The sequence below is a fragment of the Ranitomeya imitator genome, chromosome 2 (genome assembly GCF_032444005.1).
Source record: "Ranitomeya imitator isolate aRanImi1 chromosome 2, aRanImi1.pri, whole genome shotgun sequence".
Classification (NCBI taxonomy): Eukaryota; Metazoa; Chordata; class Amphibia; order Anura; family Dendrobatidae; genus Ranitomeya; species Ranitomeya imitator.
Genome location: NC_091283.1, coordinates 327,513,053 through 327,530,990, shown reverse-complemented (window position 1 = coordinate 327,530,990; position 17,938 = coordinate 327,513,053). Strand labels below are relative to the sequence as shown.

General features: G+C 44.2%; 1 long non-coding RNA gene, 2 other non-coding genes and 3 pseudogenes across 3 annotated transcripts in view; 1 reads left to right on the top strand and 5 right to left on the bottom strand.

Moving 5' to 3' along the window:
- LOC138663552 (uncharacterized) overlaps positions 1 to 3,710 on the top strand; it is a 50,210-nt gene extending 46,500 nt beyond the window's left edge. Inside the window, exons 2-3 of the long non-coding RNA XR_011318211.1 lie at positions 3,468 to 3,500; positions 3,600 to 3,710. This is a non-coding gene — a long non-coding RNA (uncharacterized lncRNA). The remainder of the gene's footprint in view (positions 1 to 3,467; positions 3,501 to 3,599) is intronic.
- Positions 138 to 270, bottom strand: LOC138668292 (U2 spliceosomal RNA; annotated as a pseudogene).
- Positions 363 to 542, bottom strand: LOC138668171 (U2 spliceosomal RNA; annotated as a pseudogene).
- Positions 3,711 to 7,197: 3,487 nt separating the features above from the next.
- Positions 7,198 to 7,394, bottom strand: LOC138668008 (U2 spliceosomal RNA). Its single transcript, XR_011319043.1, has one exon. It is a non-coding gene; the product is annotated as a U2 spliceosomal RNA (small nuclear RNA).
- Positions 7,395 to 8,682: 1,288 nt separating this feature from the next.
- LOC138668001 (U2 spliceosomal RNA) lies at positions 8,683 to 8,876 on the bottom strand. The gene has a single exon (XR_011319036.1). It is a non-coding gene; the product is annotated as a U2 spliceosomal RNA (small nuclear RNA).
- Positions 8,877 to 10,193: 1,317 nt separating this feature from the next.
- On the bottom strand, positions 10,194 to 10,316 carry LOC138668286 (U2 spliceosomal RNA; annotated as a pseudogene).
- Positions 10,317 to 17,938: the final 7,622 nt, after the last annotated feature.

The window sequence follows — 17,938 nt, the reverse complement described above, 5'->3', positions numbered from 1 at the left end:
GTCACGTGACATCGAGCAAAATGCTACATGTGGCATCTGAAAGGTGCTTTTTCCACCCTGAAAAGAATTCACGGGAAGGGTTAAAAGGCAATTTGCGCTGATTTCAATTCCATCTGTTTTTGGAAACCGGATCAGAGGAGGAGTGCACTGAAAACTAAAAATCCATTTAATAGATCATGGTCCCCAAATAGGGGTCGTATCAGATATGAAACTGATAAGAACAGATACTACCACTAACCAGATTTTGAGCGGCGGCGACGACGGATGGAAAGGCAAGCGTCTACATCTTCTAAAGACAGTTCTAAACCTTTAATTTGCTGCGCTGATTTCAATTCGATCTGTTTTTAGAAACCGGATCAGAGAAGGGGTGCACTGATCCCGGAGACACTGCAATAACGGGGCAATGCATGGAGTGGACAGAGCAAGCTCCGTTTCCAGCTCCCTGTTCTAAAAATCCATTTAATAGATCATGGTCCCCACATAGGGGACGTATCAGATATTAAACTGACAAGAACAGATTTTTGCGTTTATATTTAAAAGTTCGTAGTCTTTATCTTATTTTCGTATCTTTAGAATAGCATTTTCCACAAATGAAAGTTCCATATACTTAATGCTCTTTTCTTTCCAAGCTTCTTCATGTCTAGAAGGTAATACTTGTACAGCTCACTTAGTGCCAGCCTTATACAGTCTCTTACTATTATGTAGTCCCTTTTAAACAGCAGGATGTTCCTTGTTTTCCACAAAGCACTCTTTATACAACTTAAAGTGCACAATAAAACTCTTTCTTTTTCTTTGTTCAAATTTGGCAAAATTGCGTGCAAAACTATTTCATGGTTTAAAAAAGTGAGACCTGAACAAAATTTTATAAGTTCACCACATTCTTTCCAGACTTGTTGTGCAAAGTCGCAGTTCCATATAAGGTGCATAGTTGTTTCATCGTTATTGCACTGGTTCCTAGGACAAGTCTGTATGTTGCTAAGTCTTCGCCTGTATTGGAAGTCTCTAGTTGGCAAACACTCATGCACTATCATCCAAGACAAGTCTTTATGTTGATTTGTCAGATAAGGTGCGTTTACTAGTTTCCATACTGAGGCAGTTTTGTTGTAAGAGTAGTAGCTTATTGGCGTCATAGTTTCTTTCCTCTTTATTTGTTGCAGCAGCTTCCTTGGGTTCTTTAAAGTGTCAATGTCAAAAGTCTCCAAGTCGTATGTTCTTATTGCTTTCTCCAAAATGAGATACTGCTTTGGAGGAGACAGCAGGACTGGGCCTGTTTGAGAAATAAACACCCATTTCCGCTTCCTAAAAATATGTCCGGCAGCATATCGCAGAAAGTGTGCCCAAGGGCTAAAAGCTGTCAAATTCTTAAAATAGAGGCTAAAAAACTTTGAGTATAAAAACAATTTGATATTAGGGACATCTTTGCCTCCAAGATGATGTGGCTTGTGCATTATTTGCCTTTTGACTTTCTCAAACTTTGAACTCCAGATAAATTCGAACAATGTCCTTTGCAATCTTTATGTGGTGAGTTCACATGGAGGAAAAACAAGGCTAAGGTACAGCATGATGGGAAGCAGGAGGGCTTTGATGATGAGAGTTTTCCCCTCTATTGTCAGTTTTCTTAATTTCCAAAATTCAATTTTTTTCTGCACTTTTTCACTTACTCCATTCCAACTTTGTTTTCCGTCATTCTGTTTGTCAAAAATAATGCCCAGTATTTTAATTTTCTCTGATTGTATCGGAAGATTGGGTATAGATACATCGGACCAGTTCCCACGGGCAAAACAATCGCATTTGTCTATGTTAAGCTTAAAGGCTGAGGCCTCACAAAAAAAATTCTGTGACTCTGACAGCTCTCCTAAGAGCAGCGGGAGATGAACAGCAGATGGTAATATCGTCCATATAACCCATAACTTTGACATCTTTTCCATGTCCACCGGGAATGGGAACTCCTTTAACAACTTTATCCGCTCTCAACATGGACAGAAGAGGTTCTATTGCACAGATGAATAAAATCGGAGACAGGGGGCAGCCTTGTTTCACTCCAGAATGTAGAAAAACTTCTTTTGTTAAAAAAACGATTAAAATTTTGCTGAAAGAGTCCTTATATAAAAGTGCAATTTGCTTGATAAAAACTTCGGGAAAGCCCATTTTCCTTAAAACAGACCATAAAAACTGATGTGACACACGGTCAAACGCTTTTTGAAAGTCTAATGATAAAATGGCGAGATCTTGTTTCCTCATCTGCTGGTACCAGATGATGGTATTAAGGTGCTCAGCGACTCCTCTTCCCGGCACTCCACATACTTGGTCTTCATGAATAACTTTGGCGAAAACCCCTTTAAATCGATTCACAAGAATTTTAGACATTAGCTTATAGTCCACATTAAGCAAAATGATCGGTCTCCAGTTAGCCAGCTGGGACTTAGCTCCCTTCTTGAAGATTAAGGAGACCAGTCCACTTCTCCAGGATAGTGGCAGGATATCACATTTGAGTGCTTCTTTAAAGACTAAAAACACTTCTGAACTTAAAAGACTCCAAAATTCTCTATAAAATTCAACTGGTAGCCCATCAGAGCCAGGGGTCTTCCCATAAGAAAAGCTTTTCATAGCAGCATCAATTTCTGGTAAGGTGACTTCTGTGCATAGCAGCTTTTGGTCTTCTCGGTTTAGTTTTTGCTTTAGAGAATTTAAGGCATCCACAGTAAAAGATTGATCTATAGGCTTCTCATTAAAAAGGTCTTGATAAAAAAGCTGGGCTTGGTTGAGCATACCATTAGAGGTTGTTTCACCTTCAAGTTCAGTGATCATTTCTTTGGCAGTGACTACTTTCTTAAAAAAGAATCTCGAACATTTCTCATTTTTCTCCATGACTTCGATTCTTGAATTATAAATAATCTCTTTTCCTTTAGACTCTATATTTTTCTTAATTTCTTTCTTTGTGCTCTCAATAAGATCTTCCATTTCTACGCCTATTTCTCTCAGTTGGTAGCATGTTTGCAACTTGGTGATAAGTCTCTTGTGCCAGGCCGACCTTTCTCTGGCTTTAGTTATACTGATTTTTATAAAAAATTATTTTATCTTTGTCTTACTATTTTCCCACCACTCAAGCAAAGTGGAAAATTTCTGTTGCTTAGTTTTTAAGTAATTAAAAAACGATTTAAAATCTGCTCTTACCGTTGGATCTTGTAGCAACGTCGTGTTTAATCTCCAGACTCCTCTTGCCTTGACAAGTCCAGGTAACTCTAACTCTGATAGAAGCAACTTGTGGTCAGAGAAGATGTTAGGGATTAAAACAGCAGCTTGAGGTTTCATATGTTGGGATACAAAGATAAAGTCAATGCGAGACTTAGATGAAGAATTCTCCCAAGTATAGCCGGGGTCATTTCTGTTCACCTCTTTCCAAACATCCTTTAAGCTAAAGTCAGTTATTAAATCTTTAAGTTGTTTCTCTGTCTTGTCTTTTTTAGGTGCGCTGGAATTTGTACTTCTCCCTTCTCCAGGTAATATACAGTTGAAATCACCGCAGAATATCAGTGGCGTTGATCCAGGCAAGTAATACTGTACATCCTCTAGGAGCTGATATCTCTCTTCTTTCTCAGGAGATGCATAAAGACTTACCAGTCTAAACTCCACACCTTTGAAACTGACCTTCAGGAAGAGAGCACGACCAGAACTGACGTCTACAAAGGAATTGACTTTGAAATCGTGCGACTTGAAGAGTACTCCGACTCCAGATGAACGATTGTTATTATCACCGGACCAGATGGAGGGTCCGCAAGTCCAGTCTTTTCTTAAGTCAGCATAATTCACGTCAAAGTCTATATTACACTCTTGTAGGCAAAAAACATCACAGTCTAGTGTAGACAAATAAGACAATAAAGCAGCCCTTCTGGTCTGGTAGGGCCCTTTATGCTTCTCACATTGAGTGAGGCAATTTTGATTGAAGAACTCATGATAAGACAGTTTTAGGTTACGCTACTGTCAGAGTCAGACATAAAGCCCACAGGTGTCAATGGGCTTTGGACATCAGAGTCCGAGAACTCAATGTTTATTGGATCTGAAGGCTGTGGCTCTTCAGGGGGAGCCACAGGGGGTAGTGGCTTCGGCTTATACTGCAGGAGGCTCGGCTTCAGAGGATTCTTTTTAGAAGATTTTACAACACTTGTGTCTTCTGTCTTCCTCTTCCTGTTCCTCTCCAGCTCCATTGCTTCATCCTCCAGCTCAAGTTCTTGATCAGCCGAAGCATCTGTCTTGTCAGGGGGACCTGGTTTCTCTAATAGAGGCCCCTGCGCAGCCAGTGCAGGCGCTGGAGCACCGGCAGGTTTCATCTGCACAGTAGTTGCAGGCACCGGCACAGAACTGCTGCCAGACACCACAACAGAGGCACCGGCCTTGACAACCCCTTGTACAGACACAGTCTTGTTAGCAGGCTCACTTGCAGCTTGATTCTGTGTCACAGGCTGTGCTGGAATACAGGAAGCAGGTGCAGGCGCAGGAGTACTGGTGGGCGCCCCCACTGGAACACATGTAGGCGCCCTTGCTGGAGTACTGGCAGGTTGTCTCTGCGCTGAAGAGGATGCACCAGTGGGTTGTTTCTTCAGCGTTTCGGCATAAGTCTCTGCTTTTTTCTTTAGCGGACACTCCCGGAAGGAATGACCAGGCAGCCGGCAGATGTTACACACCATGCTGTTGGTGCAATTGGCTGTGGCATGGCCTCGCTCATAGCACTTTTTGCAGATTGCCACTTCTTCTGTGCAGCTTTCGTAAGTGTGTCCAAACTGCATACATTTCCAGCAGAATCAGGGCATATCAGGGTAGAAGAGGCGCCCTCGCTCTCTGCCAATCAGAAAACTTGATGGGGGGTGGCGAAGCCCTCCGATGCCATTAGAGTCCTCCATAAATTTAACAAAAAACCTATGCTTCCCCGTCCACAGGTTTTCTTCGTTCATCACCTTGTGGGAATAACGCAAATCCGGGAAGTATTGCTGAAGGAAGCAAATGATATTCACCAAAGGGACGTGAGGGTTGCTCATCTGGACGACAAGCGGCTTTTCCCCACCAGAATATAGAACAACAAACTTGAGTCCCTTGAGGTCTTCTTCTGACAGATGCAGATGAATCTGGTGAAAGAGATTCTGGCATGCACTCTCTGATTCCATAGTCAGGGTAAATGAACCAGGACGATCTTGCAGGGCCAGGATGTCTCCTCTTTTCACTCCCAAGATTTCCAGCAGGACTCTTCTTACAAGGAACCTCAGAGTAAACTTCTCCTTGCATGCCTCGTCCACCTCGATCTTAAAGGAATTCTTGATACGAAGATCGCCAGCACTGGCATAGCGCACTGAGGCCGCTACTGCCATCTTCGATTAAACCGCTGGTCGATCGCCTTCTAGGTCTCCTTGCGTATCCACCCCTTATAGCAGCATGAGGCTTAAGACGGTATACCGCCGATGCCCCAAGGCCAAGAGTACGATGTGCCTGGAGTCCTTCTGGCTAGACTTGATATCTGAGCCAAAAGGCCGAGAAGCGATAGCCTGTAATGGTTTGCCACTCCGGATGCACCATGGCCTACAACCAGGACCCACTGTGGAGAGAGCCCAAAAGATTGCCCAGGGGAAGACATTTTTTTCTAAACTCTGGATGCCTTCTCAAATGGCAGTTCTGGTGTGTGTGGGGTGTGTGGGGGTGTGTGGGGGTGTGTTCAAGTTGGGCCCAACGCGTTTTTCTGAAATCTGCCTAACTAACTCTGCCTAATCTGCATAACTCCGCCTATTTGAACACACCCTCCATCCCTTTTGCGCCAAAGAGTGCAACTATCAGTGCAAATATGCAAATTGCCCCTTTAAAAGAAAAAGAAGACTTCAACTCTATAGCAGCAAGCACCTGTTGTAAGTAGCGATCCTACAAGTCACAATCAACTCTTTAACGAGTCATGCAATATGACTTAGGATTAAAGCCAAATCAGTATCTCAATTCACAGACACGGTGTTTGGAGCTCTTGGCCCTCGTCAGTGCGAAGCAAGAGGACTGATTTGGCTAGGTGAGAGGCACTGGACTGTGGTCTAAGGGGTAACGTTTCTCCTAATGGATGGAGAGTGACATACCAGCTGACTTGTCAAGGTAAGGAGGCTTATTCAAGAAACAGGCAGAGCGAGAGAGAGGGAAATTCAAAAAACAGACAGGCGATCAGCAGTTGTCTTCCCAGCTCTCCTGAAGCTGGGCACAGACCCCCCCTACCATGTGGTCTGCTGCCGCTCCAGCAGCAGACTGAAGACGGCGCCATTTTACACTGCCTTACATAGGCCAAGAGCCCATTGTGACACGTGAGAGTTCCGGAGTCAATGGAGAAAGGCCCCATTGTGACAGCAGCAGCAGCACGTGAAGGTTCCGTGCACAGATTCTATCTACTGCAGGCAGCGCACCTGATTGGTCAAAAGCATTAGAAGACTACTCACACACACACACACACACACAGGTGTAGAGCTGGACAAGGCAAGCATATTCAAGATCGGCACAGACCCCATTTTTCCCAAAAGAATTCATGCATGCGGGCGGTCAGAAATGTGGTCTGTATGGCCGAACTCCTCATTGGATACTTCAATGTAAACACTTGGTACTGACAGACAGCAGGGGCCTCATTTGGTAGATTGCACAATCTATTTGCAACACTGTAACAAAGGCCTAATTCGGGCCTGCATCTTAACACACCTGTAGCAACCAGCAAAGACTGATTGATTGATTGATTGATTGATTGATTGATTGCATATTGGATGCAATACAATGCTTGACATACATAGGTGAAAGCAAGGCCAAGGCACCCAAAATGTTGCAAATGGTCACGTGACATCGAGCAAAATGCTACATGTGGCATCTGAAAGGTGCTTTTTCCACCCTGAAAAGAATTCACGGGAAGGGTTAAAAGGCAATTTGCGCTGATTTCAATTCCATCTGTTTTTGGAAACCGGATCAGAGGTGGAGTGCACTGAAAACTAAAAATCCATTTAATAGATCATGGTCCCCAAATAGGGGCCGTATCAGATATGAAACGGATAAGAACAGATACTACCACTAACCAGATTTTGAGCGGCGGCGACGACGGATGGAAAGGCAAGCGTCTACATCTTCTAAAGACAGTTCTAAACCTTTAATTTGCTGCGCTGATTTCAATTCGATCTGTTTTTAAAAACCGGATCAGAGAAGGGGTGCACTGATCCCGGAGACACTGCAATAACGGGGCAATGCATGGAGTGGAAAGAGCAAGCTCCGTTTCCAGCTCCCTGTTCTAAAAATCCATTTAATAGATCATGGTCCCCACATAGGGGACATATCAGATATTAAACTGACAAGAACAGATACTACCACTTGATCTAAGCCATTTCAGGCCGGGAAGCGGATGCCTGAAATGCTTTGCCTCTTCGGCCGCACCAAAGCCTGCAACCGACACCCATTGTGGAGAGTTGGCAAAAGAATTGCCGCAGGGAACACATTTCCAGAAACTTTGTGTATGTTCAAGGAGTGCACAACGCGTTTTGCATAATCTGCATGACTCCGCCTATTTTAAGCCAGCCTCCATCCCTTATTGTTTAGAGTGCAAAGATGCAAATTGCCTCTTCTGAGAAAAAGAGGACTTAAACTCTATAGCGCCACCTGTTGGAAGTAGCGATCCTACAAGTCACAATCAACTCTTTAACGAGTCATGCAATAGGACTTGGGGTTAAAGCCAAATCAGTAGTATCTCTATTCGCAGACACGGTGTTTCGGGCTGTTGTGCGAAGCTTGAGAACTGAATTGGCTAAGTGAGAGGCTCTGGACTGGGGGTCTAAGGGGTAACGTTTCTCCCAATTATGGAGAGTGACATACCAGCTCGGTCTTGTCAAGGTAAGGAGGCTTATTCAAGAAACAGGCAGAGCGAGAGAGAGGGAAATTCAAAAAACAGACAGGCGATCAGCAGTTGTCTTCCCAGCTCTCCTGAAGCTGGGCACAGACCCCCCCTACCATGTGGTCTGCTGCTGCTCCAGCAGCAGACTGAAGACGGCGCCATTTTACACTGCCTTACATAGGCCAAGAGCCCATTGTGACACGTGAGAGTTCCGGAATCAATGGAGAAAGGCCCCATTGTGACAGCAGCAGCACGTGAAGGTTCCGTGCACAGATTCTATCTACTGCAGGCAGCGCACCTGATTGGTCAAAAGCATTAGAAGACTACTCACACACACACACACAGGTGTAGATGGACAAGATAAGCATATTCAAGATTGGCGCAGACCCCATTTTTCCATTTTTTTTTTCAAAAATACATATAATACACCACATTCAAACATCAGTGGTCCACAATGTTTTCCAAAAGAATTCATGCATGCGGGCGGTCACAAATGTGGTCTGTATCGCCGAACTACTCATTGGATACTTCAATGTAAACACTTAGTACTGACAGCAGGGGCCTCATTTGGTAGATGGCACAATCTTTTTGCAACACTGTAACAAAAGGCCTAATTCAGGCCTACATCTTAACACACCTGTGGCAACCAGCAAAGTGTTGCAAATGGTCAAGTGAAATCGAGCAAAAGGGTACATTTGGCATTTGAAATGTGCTTTTTCCACCCTGAAAAGAATTCACAGAAAGGGTTAAAAGACAATTTGCGCCGATTTCAATCCAATCTGTTTTTAGAAACTGGATCAGAGAAGGAGTGCACTGATCCCGGAGACACTGCAATAACGGGTCAATGCGTGGAGTGGACAGAGCAAGCTCCAGTTCCAGCTCCCTGTTATAAAAATCTCTTTAATATGTGGTCCCCAAATAGGGGACGTATCAGATATTAAACTGATAAGAACAGATACTACCACTTGATCTAAGCCATGAAAGGCCGAGAAGCGTTGCCTGAAATGCTTTGCCTCTACGGCCCCACCAAGACCTACAACCAGCACCCATTGGGGAGACAGCGCAAAAGATTGCCAAGGGGAAGACATTTGTCGAAACTCTGGATGGATGCCTTCTCAAATGACAGTTCTGGTGTGTGTGAGTGTGTGTGGGGGTGTGTGGGTGTGTGTGTTCAAGCTGGGCACAACGCATTTTTGAATCTGCATAACTCCGCCTATTTTAACACACCCTCCATCCCTTTCCTTCGAAAGAGTGCAAATATGCAAATTGCCTCTTCAGAGAAAAAGAGGACTTAAACTCTATAGCGCCACCTGTTGGAAGTAGCAATCCTACAAGTCACAATCAACTCTTTAACGACGAGTCATGCAATATGACTTAAGCTTAAAACCAAATCAGTATCTCAATTCGCAGACATGGTGTTTGGGGCTGTTGGCCCTCGTCAGTGCGAAGCATGAGAACTGATTTGGCTAGGTGAGAGGCTCTGGATTGAGGTCTAAGGGGTAACGTCTCTCCTTATGGAGAGTGACATACCAGCTGGCTTGTCAAGGTAAGGAGGCTTATTCAAGAAACAGGCAGGCGATCAGTTGTCTTCCCAGCTCTCCTGAAGCTGGGTGTAGACAGACCATGTGGTCTGCTGCTGCTCCAGCTACAGATTGAAGACGGTGCCATTTTACACTGCCTGATATAGGCCAAGAGCCCATTGTGACACGTGAGAGTTCCGGAGCCCATTGTGACACGTGAGAGTTCCAGAGCCTATGGATAAAGGCCCCATTGTGACTGCACGTGAAGGTTCCGCGCTCAGATTCTATCTCCTGCAGGCAGCGCACATGGTTGGTCAAAAGTACTAGAATACTACTCACACAGGTGTAGATGGACAAGACAAGCATATTCAAGATCGGCACAGACCCCTTTTTTTTTTTTCAAAAATACATATAATACACCACATTCAAACATCAGTGGTCCACAATGTTTTCCAAAAGAATTCATGCATGCGGGCGGTCACAAATGTGGTCTGTATCGCCGAACTACTCATTGGATACTTCAATGTAAACACTTAGTACTGACAGCAGGGGCCTCATTTGGTAAATGGCACAATCTTTTTGCAACACTGTAACAAAAGGCCTAATTCAGGCCTACATCTTAACACACCTGTAGCAACCAGCAAAGTGTTGCAAATGGTCAAGTGAAATCGAGCAAAAGGGTACATTTGGCATTTGAAATGTGCTTTTTCCACCCTGAAAAGAATTCACAGAAAGGGTTAAAAGACAATTTGCGCCGATTTCAATCCAATCTGTTTTTAGAAACTGGATCAGAGAAGGAGTGCACTGATCCCGGAGACACTGCAATAACGGGTCAATGCGTGGAGTGGACAGAGCAAGCTCCAGTTCCAGCTCCCTGTTCTAAAAATCTCTTTCATATGTGGTCCCCAAATAGGGTTCCACAAATGAAAGTTCCATAGACTCTTTGCCCTCTTTTTTCCAATTCTCTTCAGGTCTAACAGGTAATACCGGTTTTTACGTACCGGTAATAGGATTTTACAGAGTCCACGACAGCACCCACAACGAGAGAGGGGATCCGCCCACCTTCCGGACAGGAACCTACAGGTTAAAAAGGGGCGGTCCCCCTCGCCCTCCAGTTTGTGTTCCAGAGTACAAGGGATACCGCCAATGAATCAGTACATGACAATATTATCTTAAACACTACTAAATACCACCACCTTATAGAGTGATCTCTAAGGCACACCTTCCAACAGAGTGCAGGAATAAGTAACTAAATACGGGGGGGGGAATGTATGGGTGCTGTCGTGGACTCTGTAAAATCCTATTACCGGTACGTAAAAACCGGTTTTCCTATCGCCACGACAGCACCCACAACGAGAGACTTTCAAAGACTATTTAACTGGGAGGGACCACAGCACTAAGTACTGAACGGCCAAACTGTAAGCTGGAATTAGCGGATAGATCAAGGTGATAGTGCTTATAAAAGGTGGAAGGTGATGACCAAGTTGCCGCCTTACATATCATTTCAATGGGGACATCTGCCTTCTCCGCCCAGGATGATGCCATGGCCCGAGTGGAGTGCGCCCTGATGCCTTCTGGTGGTGTTACTCCCCTGGCAGAATAGGCAAGACATATCGCTTCTCTAATCCATCTAGTGATAGAGTTCTTCGTGACACCAGAACCTTTTTTCTGATTCTGGAAAGAAACAAACAGAGCCCTACTCTGTCTCCAGCTTTGTGTCCTATCCAGGTATTCTAATATCGCCCTCTTTACATCTAGGGTATGATATTTTTTCTCCTCTTCTGAACCTGGATTTTCATAGAAAGATGGTAAATAAATCTCCTGACTTCTATGAAATTTAGTTGCTACTTTTGGTAAATATGCATGATCAGGTTTTAGGACAATCTTATCCTGGAGAATTATTAGATAGGGAGGATCTACTGATAACGCATGTATATCACTGACCCTCCTGGCAGACGTTAATGCTAAAAGTAGAGCTGTCTTTAAAGTTAAATTTTTTATCGAAATAGAGTCTAATGGCTCAAAAGGGGGTTCAGTCAACGCCTCAAGCACCAAATTTAGATCCCAAGGGGGTATTCTTACAATATGGATTGGGTTAGAACGCTGACATGCTTTAATAAACCTAGCAACCCATCTATTACCAGATACATCACTGTTCTATAGAGCTCCCAAGGCTGAAACATGAACTCAGAGTGTTGACTGCTAAACCCAATTCCCAGCCCTTCTGAAGGAATTCTAAAATAGCTGAAATCGGAGCCTTATCTCCTAATGGTTGCTGATGAAACATAAGGAATTTTTTCCAAATTTTTGTATAGATCTTTGTAGTAACCGCCTTCCTGCTTTTCAATAAGGTAGTAATTAAAGCATTGGAGAACCCGCTCTCCTTCAGAAGCTCCCTCTCAAGTTCCAAGCCGTTAAGTGAATAGTCTCCAAATTTGGATGACGAAATGGACCTTGAGAAAGGAGTTCCGGAACCACTGGCAACACCCAGGGATCGGTCACAGACATTGTCCTGAGGAGAGAGAACCAAGGCCTCCTGGGCCAGAAGGGGGCAATTAGGATCACTCTGGCTCCTTCCTCCCGGATCTTCCTGAGAACTATCGGAATCAGACACATTGGGGGAAAGGCATATGCCAGCTGGAAGTCCCAACGGACACGAAGGGAATCCACTATGAATGGTTGGTCTGCCCTGTGTAAGGATGCGAACCTCCTTACCTTCCTGTTCTTCCTCGTAGCAAATAGATCTATTATAGGCAAACCCCACAGATTGACTATTCGATCGAATATCTGTTGGTCTAGGGACCACTCTCCCTGACGGAGGGAATGGCGACTGAGATAGTCCGCCTCTATATTGAGTTCCCCTTTTATATGAACTGCCGACAGGGATTGTAAGTGATTCTCGGCCAGAGACAATATCTGTGCTGTAGTGGTCATCAGGGATCGAGATCTTGTCCCCCCCTGATGATTGATGTAGGCCACCACAGTCATATTGTCGGTTTGTATCTGTACATGTGAATTCCTCAGGGATGGTAGTAAGCAAAGAAGAGCCTGTTTGACTGCAGTAAGCTCTCTTAGATTTGAGGAATTCTGGGACTCTTGGATCGACCATCGCCCTTGGGTTAGAATGTCTCCCATATGGGCTCCCCAACCGAACGGACTGGCATCTGTTGTAATTACGTTGTTCGGAGTGATGGTCCAGAGAACCCCTTTTGACAAATGTGCCAGATTGAGCCACCATCTCAGATCGTGAAGAGTGGCGGGTGATAGACCGAATTTTCTGCTCAGAGCACCGTGAAGATCTTTCTCCGCTTGAAGAACCTCGTATTGAAGCATTCGAGTATGAGCCTGAGCCCATCTCACTGCCGATATACACGCAGTCAAAGATCCTAGTAGAGACATTGCGTCTCTTAAACTTAAGTTTGGAGTTTTTCTTACAGCCGTGATTCTTTGAATAATCTTCTGCTTCTTCTCTTCTGGTAGGAAGGATGACTGATCTTCTGAGTCTAGAAGAACTCCTAGAAAGATTTGACGTCTTGTGGGTTCCAGTTTTGACTTTTCCCAGTTGACTATCCACCCGAGTTCCTGTAGGGATGATATTATGCCATTTACCCTAGACGTACACTGAGCAATTGAATTTCCAACTATCAAAAAATCGTCTAGATAGGGCACTACAAGAGTTTCCTTTTCCCCAATATGGGCCATTACTTCCGAGATAACTTTTGTAAAAATTCTAGGTGCCATGGATAGACCAAAGGGCATTGCCAAATATTGGAAATGTTTAATCTGATGGTTTACCCATACTGCCATCCTGAGGAATTGCTGGTGATTTCTGTGAACTGGAAGATGGTAGTACGCTGTTATGTTTGCTAATGACAGGTGTTATGAAGGCAATCCAGAAACACAGTGTGCTTAGCGATCAGAGCGCACACAGTGATCTGACAAATACCCAAAAATACAAGAACGAGCTCTGAGACGTGGAAACTCTGTAGACTGCACACCTGATCCTATCCTAAACACAACTAAAAGCGGCTGTGGATTGCGCCTAACAACTACCTAGGCAACTCGGCACAGCCTAAGAAACTAGCTAGCCTGAAGATAGAAAAATAGGCCTGACTTGCCCCAGAGAAATTCCCCAAAGGAAAAGGCAGCCCCCCACATATAATGACTGTGAGTAAGATGAAAAGACAAAACGTAGGAATGAAATAGATTCAGCAAAGTGGGGCCCGATATTCTAGGACAGAGCGAGGACAGTAAAGTGAACTTTGCAGTCTACAAAACACCCTAAAGCAAAACCACGCAAAGGGGGCAAAAAAAACCCACCGTGCCGAACTAACGGCACGGCGGTACACCCTTTGCGTCTCAGAGCTTCCAGCAAAACAAAAGACAAGCTGGACAGAAAAAAAAGCAACAAAAAAGCAAAAAGCACTTAGCTATACAGAGCAGCAGGTCACAGGAACAATCAGGAGAAGCTCAGATCCAAGACTGAAACATTGACAAGGAGCAAGGATAGCAGCATCAGGCGGAGTTAAGTAATGAAGCAGTTAACGAGCTCACCAGAACACCTGAGGGAGGAAGCTCAGAAGCTGCAGTACCACTTGTGACCACAGGAGTGAATTCAGCCACAGAATTCACAACAGTACGCATCTTTTAGATCCAAGACCGACATGTAGCACCTAGGAAACAAAAGCTTAGTTGTTGATTTAATGGATTCCATCTTAAAAGCATGGTACTGAAGATATTTATTCAATTTACGTAAATTTATGATAGTCCTAAAGGACCCATCAGGTTTAGAGATTAAGAATAGCGGAGAATAAAAACCCGTCTTCTCCTGATGTTTTGGTACCTCTTCAATAACTCGCTTTGTAAGCAATTGTTGAATCTCTAATTCTAAGGCCTGTTGTTGGGCCGGAGTGTCCAGTGATGTTATCACAAAATGATTTGGTGGAGTTCTCAAAAATTCTAATTTTAATCCTGACTCAACCACCCCCATTATCCAGGCACTAGAAGTAATCTTTTTCCATTTATCTGAGAAGAACTTTAGTCTTCCCCCTACTGGTAGATCAGTTTTATCTGTAATTACGTCTACGTCTTGAGAAAGATGAAGAGTTCTTATAGTATCCACCTTTCTTCTTTTGATCCGATGTTTCCCAGTCGCGATTATTTCCCTGCTGGTCTGACTGGAATCTTCTGAAGGGCATGTGTCTCCGGAAGGCATTCCTAAAAGTGGGATTAAACGTTTTAGGAAATCCCTTCTTTCTGTCTTCTGCCTTTGCAAGGATGTCATCCAGCACCGGGCCGAATAGGTACTCACCCCTACATGGAATGGAGCACAATTTGGCTTTTGCCTGAGCATCCCCCTTCCAGGTTTTTAGCCAAAGTGCCCGTCGGGCTGCATTTGAGAGACCCGCCGATCTTGCAGCCAATTTCAGGGAATCAATCGAGGCATCCGCTAGATAAGCCGCTCCTTCCCTGACCTGAGACAGGGAGTTTAACAATTTATCCCTGGGTACTTTTGCTTTAAGCTGTTCCTCCAGCTGAGTCACCCAGACCATCACTGATCTTGCCGTACAGGTGCCTGCGATTGCGGGCTTAAAGGCTCCAGATGATGCTTCCCATACCTTCTTAAGGAGCATGTCAGCCATCCTGTCTGAAGGATCTTTAAGGAGTCCTACATCCTCTAACGGTAGCGAGCCTGTTTTCGAGGTAGAGGCTACTGCCGCATCTATTTTTGGGATCTTCATCCACTGGGATAAGGTGTCATCCTCAAAGGGGTACCTTCTTTTTGCGGCCGAAGGTAAGAACCCTTTATCCAGCTTGTCCCACTCCCGTTTGACCAGACCTTTAATGGTATCTACTACCGGGAAAGCTTTGCGACTTCTCTGGCTCAGCCCTGCGAACATGATCTCCTGGGTTGTTTTTGGCTCTTTACTCTCAGCCACACCCATAGTCGCACGGACTGCCTTAATTAAAGTCTCCATATTATCTGTGGCAAAGCAAGGCCTTCCTTCCTCATCTGAGGAGGATGGTGATGAACTCTCCGAGCACTCGCCCTCTTGCAAAGAAGGGCTGGAATCGGATATCATTTCCATACTACTCTTCTCATGCCGCTTAGATTTAAGAGAAGATTTTATTTCTTCTCTAATTACTTCCCTCAAATCCGACACACGAAGGGGGGCCTCTTCCTCTAACGTACGGCATATACACGTCTGACACAATCTCTTTACATAGGTGTCAGGTAGTGGCTCCGTGCATAACGCACACTGCTTATGTTTGGATTTTGAGACCTTCTTCCCCTATAACAAAACATAGTATAGAAGACAGTTGTATCAGCCAGTGGCTCAGATATAACACTCACCACTGCTGATGAAATTAGAGTACCGGTTTCTGAGGGGGTGAGGTGTGATGTGACGTGCCAGGATCTTGCTGCCCGCGTGCCACATCTCCACTCTGAGATCTGCTGCTGCTCCTTTGCTGCTCTCCTTTTCGGTGTTTGGCGTCTCCTGTGGAAGACATGTTGCCGCACACCACTCACCAAGCGCTGCCTTCTTTTCAAAGGTCCCGCGCTCCTCCTCCCGGCCTCCTCCGGAAGTCGTTGGATCACTTCCGGGTCATAAGCGCCGACCTGCTCCCGCAGCGTCGCGCGCGTGTGGACGACCCAGGGCGGCGTGCCTTCCCCTGGGAACGCCACTCCGACGTTCAGCCGCTCCTTGCCAGACGAGGGGGGAAGCTGGACACAGGACTTCCCCCGACGCTGCTTCCGGGCCCCCGACTCTGCCGTTCTCACCTGGACACCGCACAGAGGCTTGGCGGACCCGGGTAGGTGAACAAGACCTGTAGGCTCCCACCGTCCGGACAGGAACCCAAACTGGAGGGCGAGGGGGACCGCCCCTTTTTAACCTGTAGGTTCCTGTCCGGAAGGTGGGCGGATCCCCTCTCTCGTTGTGGGTGCTGTCGTGGCGATAGGAAAAAATATATATCTCACTTAGTGCTAATTTTATACACTCATTTTCACTTATATGATCTTTTTTGAAAAGCAATATATTTCGGACTTTCCATAGCGCCATTTTTATTCCATTTATCATTATCCAGATGACTCTTTCTTTTTCTTTGGACTGACATGTAAAATTTCCATATAAAACTACTTCATGATTTAAAAACTTAAGACCAGTAACAAACTTTAAAAGACTTCCAACTTCTCTCCATACATTTTGGGCATAAAAACAGTTCCAAAAGGTGTGTAAAACAGTCTCTTCATGCGCACAGCTTGCCCTAGGACATTTTGCAGTATTGCACAATCCCCTTCTGTGTTGAAAATACCTAACAGGAACACATTCTTGCACTATTGCCCAAGCCAAGTCTTTGAATTCATTTGTTAAATAAGGTGCATAAGTCATTCTCCAAATTCTTCCACTTTTATTGTATGTAAAATTTGCCACTGCAGTCATTGTTTCTTTTCTCCTTGTTTCTAGAGCCAGTCTTCTTGAATTTGACAGCATCTCTATGTCAATTTCAGGTAAGTTGAAAAGTCTAATTATTTTCTCTAACAGAACATATTGTTTAGGTGGTGTAATTAAGACTGGAGAATTTTGTGACAAAGTTATCCACTTTCTCTTCCTGAAGATATCTCCAGCTGCATATTTTAAATAAAAAGACCAATGAGTCCTTATGTTGATCATTTTAAAGCAAAAACTGAAGAATTTTAAGTATAAAAATTTTTTAATATTTGGGATATTCTTTCCACCATACTTGTGTTGTTTGTACATTATTTCTCTTCGGACTTTCTCCATTTTAGACCCCCACAGAAAAAGAAAAATTTGTCTCTGCAAAAACTTCACTGTATTCTCATTCGGGGGGTACACCATATTTAAAAACAACATTATCGGTAACAATAAAGACTTAATTATTAAATTTTTACCTTCCATAGATAATTTTCTTAGTTTCCATAAACTTATCTTCTTCTGTATTCTCTCTTTCACCGACTGCCAACTTTCTTCTCCATCATTTTTTTTAGTAAACACTACGCCAAGGATTTTAATTTGGTCATTTCTGATTTTCAGTTGAGGAATCTGCGCATCTGACCAGTCACCAAAGCCCAGACATTCACTCTTCTCTAGGTTCAGTTTGAAGGCCGATGCTAAACAAAAGAAGTCAGTCATTCTTACCGCTCTTCTTAGTGACTGTTCTGAGTCACACAGGATTGTGATATCATCCATGTAGCCTAAAGATTTTGTACTCAGGCCATCTCCTCCTGGTATAGGTACTCCTTTCACCATTTTCTCCTTCCTCAGCATCGCCAATAAGGGCTCAATTGCGCAGATAAAAAGCAAAGGTGAGAGAGGGCATCCTTGTTTAACGCCAGACTGTAAAAAAACTTCTGCAGATAAAAAGCCATTAATTAAAATCTTGCTAAAACTTCCTTCATACAAAAGTGCAATGTGCTTAATAAAAACAGCTGGGAATTTCATTTTCTTTAAAACAGAACACAAGTACTTATGGGAGACTCTGTCATATGCTTTTTGAAAGTCTAAGGACAGAAGCG